Below are 10,494 nucleotides of genomic sequence, written 5' to 3'. Positions count from 1 at the left end.
CTTTAACACATGAAAAATAACAGTTGGGCTCTTACATCTTTCTTTTTTTTTGTTTTTTAAGCTTAATTGCCAAACAAGCAGCATCTGTTTAAATAAAATTCATACAAGTTTTAAAGGATTAAATGCTTTTATTAGCTACTGCAATCACTTTACTTTTTCTGTTCTTGTATTTCTTGAATATGTTTTATGTTTTTTAAAAAAATAATTTTTGAAGGGATGGTATATTTGTATCAGCTTAATTTTGCTATATATGCTAGTTGTGTAATGTCACAAGGTGAGAAATGGCAGACAGGGAAATCAAAGGGCAAGGACCCCCTGAGCTTCACATTGAACTAGAATGTGAAGAAATCTCACATCTTTGCACTTAAAGAAAGTACGAAACTTAACAAGAGACAGTGAATTCCAATTCACTAGATGCCTCTGCAAACCTTATTGCCAACACTGCTTTTTATTTTTTTTTTCTTTTTTTCTTTTCTGCCTTGGAGAAGATGGCATTTTATAGCTTGTTTAACAAGGTCGGCTGATAGCCGATTATAACAAGTTTTGACCAAAAAAAGCTGGCAACAAAACTTATCTTGGAATAGATCCCTACTCAACCTTTCAAAAAGAAACTGCCACAAAAAGGGTGCAAAACCAGATAAAAGTCCCGATTTTCAGCTTTTATTCTAATAGTTTACAAATGTGGTTTTTTTCACATGGTTTGATCTATCGCAGTGCAAGTGATGGAACACACTTCTTTCAGATTTGGATTTGCCTTACACATTTTAATGGCTTGTGTAGCATGCTATCAACTGTGAAGGCTAAAAAGAATAACAAGACCTAAGTTAAAAGAGGGAGCTGTTTTTCACAAAGGTTTTTCTGTAATTTATATTCCTAATAAAAGCAAATGTAAAGCTTTTAGAAAAGAAATGCAAAGCTTTTAGAAAAATACAGCCCTTTTTAAAGGCCTTAGGGTTCTGACATGGTGTTGTTACTTTGGCCTTTACTCAAACACAACCAAGAGAAATGGGATTATGCCTACAGGAGGCTGGTAGGAATGACAGGCACACATAAGCTCCTTTGACTGGATGATTTCTAAAACGAGGTGGTGATGACAGTTCTGTAATAAACAGGAGACTTTCTGTAAAGCTGACTTCTAAGTCCTCTTGTGTAAAACTTTTAGAGAGCTTTTTTAGACATTAACACTACACAACGATAGCATGACTCATAATAGAAACCTGTCTTTCACCTTAAGTTGAAAACAAGTTTTATATACCACAAAACTAACCTCAAAAAAGCCCCTGAACTCAGCTGAGATACTATATGAAACAGGTTTTAGAGGATCAAACTGAGGTCACACAAGTTGTGGAGTAAAAATTTTAAACTTAGAAAATACTAATGACGTACTGCCGTGACCAGTTTCTGCTTTATTGGTAGCACTTTCATTACTATTACAGTTTAATTAAATTTTGGTAGCCATTTGGTTTAGAATCAACAGATTTGGTTTCATCCCTTTAAACCCCAATTTTAAATACCTGTTTAACCAGGTATTTGTTAAAGACAGGCATGCTATTTGATGTCAATGCAAATTTGCACTGAAAATATGCATTCAAGTTTTGGGACATGACTGTCACAACTGACTACAGACCTTTACAATTATACATCTATTCCATATCCACCTTCCTATGTAAAAAGGTTAGTTCTTACTTGTTTTTCTGGAATGAAAACTTAAGAAAGAGTCATTTAACTTGATGATGGAAAGGGACTTTCAAAGAAGCAAAGGATGTGTTCCTTAATATCTGTATGAGTGCTGATCATTAGTGGCTAAGTATCTTCCACATGAAATCAAAAGGTATTGTAAAGTCTCTAGCAGTATGAACATCTCTAGAAGATTTAAAATTCTTTTCAATGTCTCTTCTTGTACCTTTTTGCACTTTGTGCAATTCAGCTTGCTGATGACAGGCAGAGTTCAGCATCCCATGTAAATTAATATTCTGCATGTCTGTTTTTTATTTCTCTGATGCCTGAAAGGTTGTTTATTATGTCAAATTTTTACTTGAATATTCAAAACATACATTCAAAATCAATTTAGAAGTGTGTGGGATAGTGCTCTAATTTATCTTAGTGGAACAACAAAAATAAAACCCAATCTAAGGAAGAACTCAACAAATTATTTTCCATAGGAAAGCTTATTAAAAATGCATCAAGCACACTTATGGGTGAGCAGAATTCAGTGTACACAGTATTGTCTAAACATAGTTAGTGCTTTAGTTATTTAACTTATTGAATTACCACTGCTGTAGAAAATGCAAGTCCCTGCAAAGTTTGTATGCTTTATAATTTTTTATTATAAAATCAACTTCAAACAACGTGACTGTCTTTCAGTGATTAGCCATGTGGTATGATTGTGCTATGAAAAGGTGCTAACACTACTCATCTTCTAATACTAAGGTTTTAGGTGAATCTTAACAGAGAGATGGCAGAGTAGAGAGAGTTCTTGGCACTGAGCAGCAGAGCCTGACATAAAGGTGGGATGAACTAGTTCTAAACTACTAGTGTAGTTTAGAACCATGAAGGGGAAAGTGAAGCAAGAGTTCTTCTGTTTTGGCAAGGGAGACCCTTTTGACTGGTTCAACTACATATGAAGCAAAGTTGGACACCAAAAGCGTGTGTGGTCTTTCACTCCAACCTATATTATCTCCATCTGCATTTTAGATCATCCAACAATTTAGCTGCAATCCAACTGCTCTGAGCTCAGATTAAACAGGCTTTAATCTCAGGTTATGAGTAAATGCAACTGCAGATTTCACTAGACTATAAAATGACTTATGTGTAAGTGCTGCTGACTGGTCTGTGCTTCAGTGGATTTCAGACAGCTCCAAAAATACAGTACTCAAAGTGGGCCTTGCCATAGAAGCATCACGTATTCCTCAGAGGTATTTATTCACATGCCTGTAAATCTAGAAAGGATCAAATCATCATCTACCCTACATTTCTGTAGAAAGCGTGGATTTACAATTATTTTCTGGCTGTTTTCTTGAAACATAACTTCTTTTATTCTGTCACAGTACTCATGATGACAGTGACAGTAATGGTTTGATGTGCAAAAAACCCTTCATAATTTATTAGAGACAAGGACACTGCAGTATGGAAAAGACCACCTGAAATGGGGAAAACTGGGAAATACATTTTAAGATTTATTCAAAAACAATGCAGCACAACACAGGGATCAACAGCTCTTCTACCTACCCCCAGTTAAGTAGCATTTGCAAGGTGCTTTTGCACCTTTGACTTTCAAAAAGCACAATATTGGCTTAGGCTAACATTATTTCAAGCCTAAGGCAATATCCATTATGAACAACTAGAGAAAAAATTAATGCATAACCTCTCATAAAAATAATTCAGACTACATTTCTCAAACTATAAATAATTCTATACCAGCAAAACCCCAAAGGTTTTAATAAAAAATAAACAAAATCCAACCATTTATTAATTTATTATGTTCTAGAACTTCAGCATGATCTTAAACATAAAAATGAAAATTTTGAAATGTCTTCACAAAAACACTAAAGTTACAAGATATATATAAACAAGCTAAAATTTGAATTTTAAATCTAGACTGTATTTGAAGAGCAACTTTGCATTATAAAAGTTAAACTCATTACTATAGCAATACTGAGCCCATGAAAGTGAAAAATACATTTAATGCAATGTTCCACTCAAGACTGTTGGGAAATTTCTTAAGGATGGTGCTTTCATTGAAATGGTCTTGAATATAACAGTGTAATTCCTTTGATTATAACTGAAAAATAACATTTAAGTCAATACTTGGCCCTGTAGAGGATAAAAGTAAAAAATGCCCTCAACAGTAGAATGTACAAACAAGTTTAAAACCTATTTGTATGAACAAGAAATTAGAAAAACAATGCACTTGCTTTTTCTCTTTACCTTACTGTACACACAGAATATATAATTTATCCTTTGCTCCTCTGGCAGCTCATGTGTTCGTTGCACTGTATTTGCCACTTCTCAACTTCTTTCCAAGGTTCAATCATCACCTAGTATTTCAATGCCATACAGTTTCTCCTAGAAATCCATGAATGTCTCATGCCATACATCACTAGAAAAACAGAATATACTTATTTTAATCAGTCTAAAGTCATCTAATGGGACAAGGATTAACAATACAAAATATAAACTCTTCTATAAAAGCAGACTTTCAGCAAATGTATTTCTTAAAAACATGAACTGACTTCAAATAGACCAGAACAAATATATCTAATATTATCATATCCTTTTCTTTTCCCATAAATTACTCAGGATTACTGTAAGTAATTTAAACCAGTGCCAAATGCTAAAAGTAGCAACAATGTTACACAAGAAGTTCACAATAAGGACAGAAGGTTTCAGAAAGTTACCTTTGAAACTTTTATATCTTCATGAGACATGGAACCACTGAGAAGGAATTAAAATTGAAAAAAACCACCATCACATAAACACACCAGAAAATATGTTTTCCTTTTGCATGTAGTCCTGACATTAGCTACTAAAGATTTTTGGATTCCCCCCGAGTCCAACCCTGACAAAGATCAAGTGATTGAAGCAAGATGTAACCATACAAAGTATTCCCCTGCAGCCTGACTTGGCATGCTTGGACACAGCAATGCAGAAAGAGACATAGGCATAGAAAAAACTTTTGCCATTAAACTATTCAGATATGCAGATATTACAGCACCTATAGAAGTTTCCAACTATTTATATTTTGCTAATTATAATTTGGTTTGATAAAACTAGAACAGGAATTATTTATTTATGGATTGAAAAAGAAGGAGAAAAGCAGCTATGGGACAAAATAGAAGGTGGAATTCAGGTGAGGGGAATAAAACTCTGAAACTGCAGTGCATGTAAGGAGGTTCCTCTCCACCCCTCCCTCCCCCCCACCCCCCCCCCAAAAAAAAAAACAACCAAACCAAAACAAGCAACAAACTGGTGTGATTTCTAACCTAGAACAAATTTAGCAAATCTCAGGTGATGGTAGTTTGAATGTAACACATTAGGTATTACTGAACTCAGTTCCTGATTACCAGTTGCAATTCAAATAACTTTTGTTTCCTCCCTATTGCTCTACACAAGCTACATTTGGGTGCTACCTAGAACACATTACTTTCAAATTCAGTTTAAAGCCTTATTCATTGCACATGGTGGATTAACTCAATTTAATTTATAGTTATACAAACATATGAAGCACATGAAAAAAATTCAAGCATTTGAACTTTGTTCTTAAAATCTCTAGAAGCCAGATAAAGCCTATTTTTCATATATCCATTTAGCTGTATTGGTTGTGAAGTCTTAAAAATTGATATGGTATGCAGGACTGCATAACATATTTCCAGCTTTAATGGAAATAAATATTGAAAAAAAACATTCCCGAGATAGCACTATTAATCAAGTTACACTCTCCTATTTTGTAAAAAATACTAGTCATTGTGTTAATTACAAGGTTTCAGGTGACAATCAGCTAGCAGACTCTGCTGATTGAGATGAGTCTTTTAATGACAGTTTACATGATTATATCCACGCTATATTTAGAGCTTGTTTGGGCTGCTTGATTGAAAAAATAACAGAAAAAAATACCCCTTGCAACTGAGGTTGTTTCCTAGGAACAAGAATGACTGGGGTACACAAAAAAATCTTGGATTCTACTCCTTTAGTGGCAGAACTGCAGGCTCAGCCACTAACTGGCAGTAGGCTGCATCTGCTCATGATGAGTGAGTCCAGAACCAGCCAATACACTAAGTTAAGTGCTAAAAAAGCAAAATTACATCAACTTCGAAAATTAAAGTATACCAAACTGAAAGTATACCCAACTATTTATTTAAAATCAAGGATATCTGTAATTACCTTGCTTTACTGAAAGCTGCCAAATTAGAGAATACTGTACATGTACACTGAAAATATTGTTTCCTAGATATTGCAAATAATAAAAGGATTTTGCATGGCAAACAAACAGTAAGGTCAAAAAATTATCTTCAAATTCTTTATGTCCATTCACATACAATTTTGCCACCATGATAAAAATATTATAGTAATGGTAATAAAGGTGGGAATTTGAGGCAGTCAAGATCCAGGAAAATATGTACTCAGATTGCAGAAGAAAATAAAACAATTCTCACTTATTCCCTGCAATAAGAATGAATGAATGAGTGAATGAATGAATGAATGAATGAATGAATGAATGAATGAATGAATGAATGAATGAATGAATGAAGCTCTTTCAGTTATAAAATATCCTGAAACATAAATTTCATGCGCTTGGCCATATGATTAAGACAGATGGCAGTCACAATCTCTCACCTAAATCAGTGTGCACTTTTCTCTTCAGGCTGTAACACTGCTTTACCAGATAACTCACCCTGAAGCATCATTTCCCAACACGTTTCTATAACTCTGTTAAGTGAGGCTAAAGTAAACATTCTTCAATGCAGATTTACTGATCATTAATTAATTACTGAGATTACAATGGTATCTGCTAAACTGTTCTCCTGTGGACAGGCTGCCAACACTGCCAGAACATCATTACAAATATGGAAATTTGTTAACTGTAAATTCCACGTGTGGGATGGCAGAAGTGAAACTTTGATTGCATAAAGAAAAGGGTTCTGCTTAGGTTGGTAGTCTCACATATTTCACTAGAGAATAAAATTTACTCATTCTATGAGAAAAGAATGCCTAGATTGTAATTCTGAGGCATGAGATATGTATGCTGTTAGTTGTTCACTATTAAGTCATAACATTACTGGGAACAGACACTTGTTAAAATGAAAATGTCCTAAGTGGGAAGCTAAAGAACCATACTGACAGCAAATTGTTGTTGTCAGAATTTTACCAGAAAGTTGCCTTATTAGTGAACCACTCAGGAATTTGGTCTGTGTTCTGAGCTCTGCTGGTATTCAAGGAATGCTTACCACATACTACCTGTTGGGAGGAAAGGGTTAAAAATAGAAGATGTGGTGAGGAGGAGGAAATAGTTTTGCTCAAAGTGACCTTGCAGCTGGGATTGCTAAAAATGTCAGTGTGGGCAAAAATACATCCATTTATTATGCCTAGTGTGGTTTATCCTCTGCCTGTTTTAAGTGGATTCCTGTAAACATAACACACTCTCATGGAGCTGCACAAAGCCTTCTGTAGTACTCAGGCAGGCAGAGACCCTCCTGGTGCCCAGGAGGATGAGCTAAGCCCAAGGAGCCTGTGTCCCTGTGTGTCTCTGCTGCCCTGTGTTGTGAACAAGGTAATTATATAAATACACTCTGCATTTTAACAGTGGCTTGGTGGTTGCCTTGGCTACCTGTACATGTTAATTCACACATTACCTATAACCAGCACTGACAGGAACAGACATGGGTCAGGATGTGTATCCTTGTGGAATCTTCCATCTTCCTAAAGAAGCAGATCTTCACATGCTATCTTCCTCATCATCTCACGTTTTTTACTGAAGCTCTTCCATCTAGTATATAAATGAGTTGCTACTTATTAAAGGAAAATGAGGAGAAAAAGATTATTTGGCAGCAGCATTCTAGGGTAATTAGGCAGGTTATTATTTGAACTGATTTGAATTGATTTTCATATTCCACAAAAAATAGTACAGTCATTAGAAGAAATGCAACAAGCCACAGATGCACAAACTCCCTGCCTGCTGAGCAGCACTCAGTGTGCCAGCAGGTCCATCCAGCAAGGCCCTGGGGTTGAGCTTGAGGGCCCATTATCTTATTAGCAGTGGGACCTACTGGTTTTATGCAAAAAACCAGTATATACTTTATTTGTTGTGAGAAATACTTTAGAAGCACTTATATGAGATAGTCTATTAGATGACTACATTGCCTCAACTTCCAGTATGCATTTGAAGTCCTTTCCAAATGCCAAGCCTGGAAAAATCAGAAGTACAAAGCAAAACATAATGGTTAAGTTCAACACTGATTGGTATATTATGAATAGCTGCCTGACCAAAGTGCAAAAATTATAATTATAAATGACAGTTGGAATATTTATCTGGCATTAGCACTTATATTTCTCATAGTGAGGCACTACATCGTTGTTATAAAAATACAACTCTATGCAAGATCAAACTTCTATTCCCAAGTCTGAAAGAGTCTTGATTTTTCAAATTAAGTTAAGGGGTTATGGCTCTATTCTTGAGTATGCCTGCAGATGTTATCTTAGCTCCACTGAGCATATTGGTGATTGTCTCTTCCCTAAAACTCTTTGTGATTCAGTAACCAGACATCCCTGTGACAGAACTCCCCAAGAATCCAATCTCATAGTCAGTCCAAACACAGCGGTGTTAACACAAAGCACATCTCACTGTGACTTTTAATTAAATAGCCAGTCAAGGAGACTGAATTCATAGTGCTCACATTTTCATAAAGCATTGTAGTAGCAGCAGCTGTTCTGAAGTTGTAAAGCCTCCTCAGTCAGCAGAAATTCAAATTCACATTTTAACAAAGAGAAGGTGATCCGAAAGTTATATGGAGACTCTACTTTCCCATCCTGAAAATGGGAAACCTATGGTAGATAATTAAGTATTTACATGACTGAAGAGAGAATAAGGGAAACATGACAATAGCCTGCTGATAAAGAAATCAAAGAATACTAGATGCCCATCCTGATTTTTCATATCTTTTACTGAATTTTATTGGGGGGAAAAGCAGTAGATGGGCCTCCAGCCTGAGGGTTGAATCATGAAACCTGCAGAGACAGGTACCTTACTTCAATCTCCAGGAAAATTTAGAAAAGTCTTCTTTTGCCCAACTAAGAATGTGCTGTCACCAGCTGGATAATTTCCTGTGCTCCTCAGTGCCCTACTGTGTATTCCTGCATTTTACCTTTTGTTGGTATTAGCAACTGTGTGGCCCTAAAGTAAAACAGAACAGCTTGCTTACATTCTGAAAAAGAAAAAAATTACTGAAGAGAGAACACATACTTCAGGTAGTACCACCCTTTCTGAGCAGCACAAACTTTCTTCAGCTGAAACCATCCTTAAGAGATGGATAAAATATAACCTTGTCTTCAGACGTTCATTATTAATTGTTATTAACACTTAATTGTCCCTTGTCCAATACAGTTGCTTTTGGTGGATTTTATTAGCACTGCTGTAACTATGATTCCTGGAGCTTGGATGCTTACAGGAATGATAATGGTATGATGTACATACCTGATGCATGCTCCCCCAGCAAGCCCTGCAGCCTTTTCCTGCAGCTCTTAGATTGGAAGTTATGAACCCCATCGCAGAGTTGAAGGAATGGGGTGCAAGCAACTGCTCTTGTCAGTGCAGAGTGCAGAGGGAGGTCAGAGAGGCCAAACTGCTGGATCTGGAATGAAGCATACACCAGTCTGCCAGTCATGGTATAGGAACAGTAACCTCCAGAAAAGAGACACAGCAGGCAGGGAGAAGTAGCACTGCAGAAATCAGTTAAAGGCTGGTAACACCCTTAAGCTCATGTGGTAAAGTGATGTTACCCCTAAAGACCCATTTTTTGGGGCTAGTACTTTCACTAAGCTCTAAAAAACACTGTCCTAAGTCTAGCTGAAAAGTGAGATCACAGGACTTTTCAGGGTGGCAGATTTGTAAGAAGGTACAGATGGAATGTCAAAAGCTACAGTTCATTTACACTGCAGCTACTCTATAACATACAAATTAGTCTACACACTTGACGGCATATGAATTAAATTTGTTTTAGTATCTTTTACATCCACCCTTTTAAACTATAATATTTTGGCACATCTATTATTGTAAGTCCTTCAGAAAAAAACCCCACATATCTAAAGAAATTATTAGAAGGAAAATTGGGAACTGTCAGTTCTACATCACTACCCAATGCTCAGGAAAAATGCTGCAGATAAAAATATTAATTTATGGGAAGTTTCAGTTCCTTTGTACTTCTCTATGTATTAGCCTGCCAACCCAACCACAAATCTCACAGATGATCCATGATAATGTGTCTTGGAATTTTTCTTATAACAATGTCTATCCAAGAGCAGCATTAAGCTAACAGCATAACTGTTGTTATTTTCAAAAAGCCTGTCATGCTGTGTTAAATAAATAACCACATATGCCATCAAGCAACTACTTATGAACAATAAGCATTCATGATCTCACTAAGTATAATTCTAAACCTGTACTGCTGCAATACTGCTTCAGTAATTATGCCACCTTTAAAAGGTCCTATCATATAGAACTAGATCCTCCCTGCCAAATACTATGAGACAAAATTATACTACAACACAGCCTACATCATGCATGAAGAATACTTCAAAAAGAAAATTAAGCAACACTTGAACCTGGATGGGTATAGCCAGAATGTGTCAAGAAAGCTATTATGACAGGTCTGCTGACAGCAAAGAAAGCAAAATTAATACAAAGAAAACATTTATAAACTGACAAATTGCAGATTTGAAGAAAGTATAAAGTACCATTAATGAGAGAAAAGGAAAAAACACCACTGGAATTCTTCTGATTAT

Source organism: Erithacus rubecula (genome assembly GCF_903797595.1).
Source record: "Erithacus rubecula genome assembly, chromosome: 5".
Lineage (NCBI taxonomy): Eukaryota > Metazoa > Chordata > Aves > Passeriformes > Muscicapidae > Erithacus > Erithacus rubecula.
Note: the sequence above shows the minus strand (reverse complement) of the source record.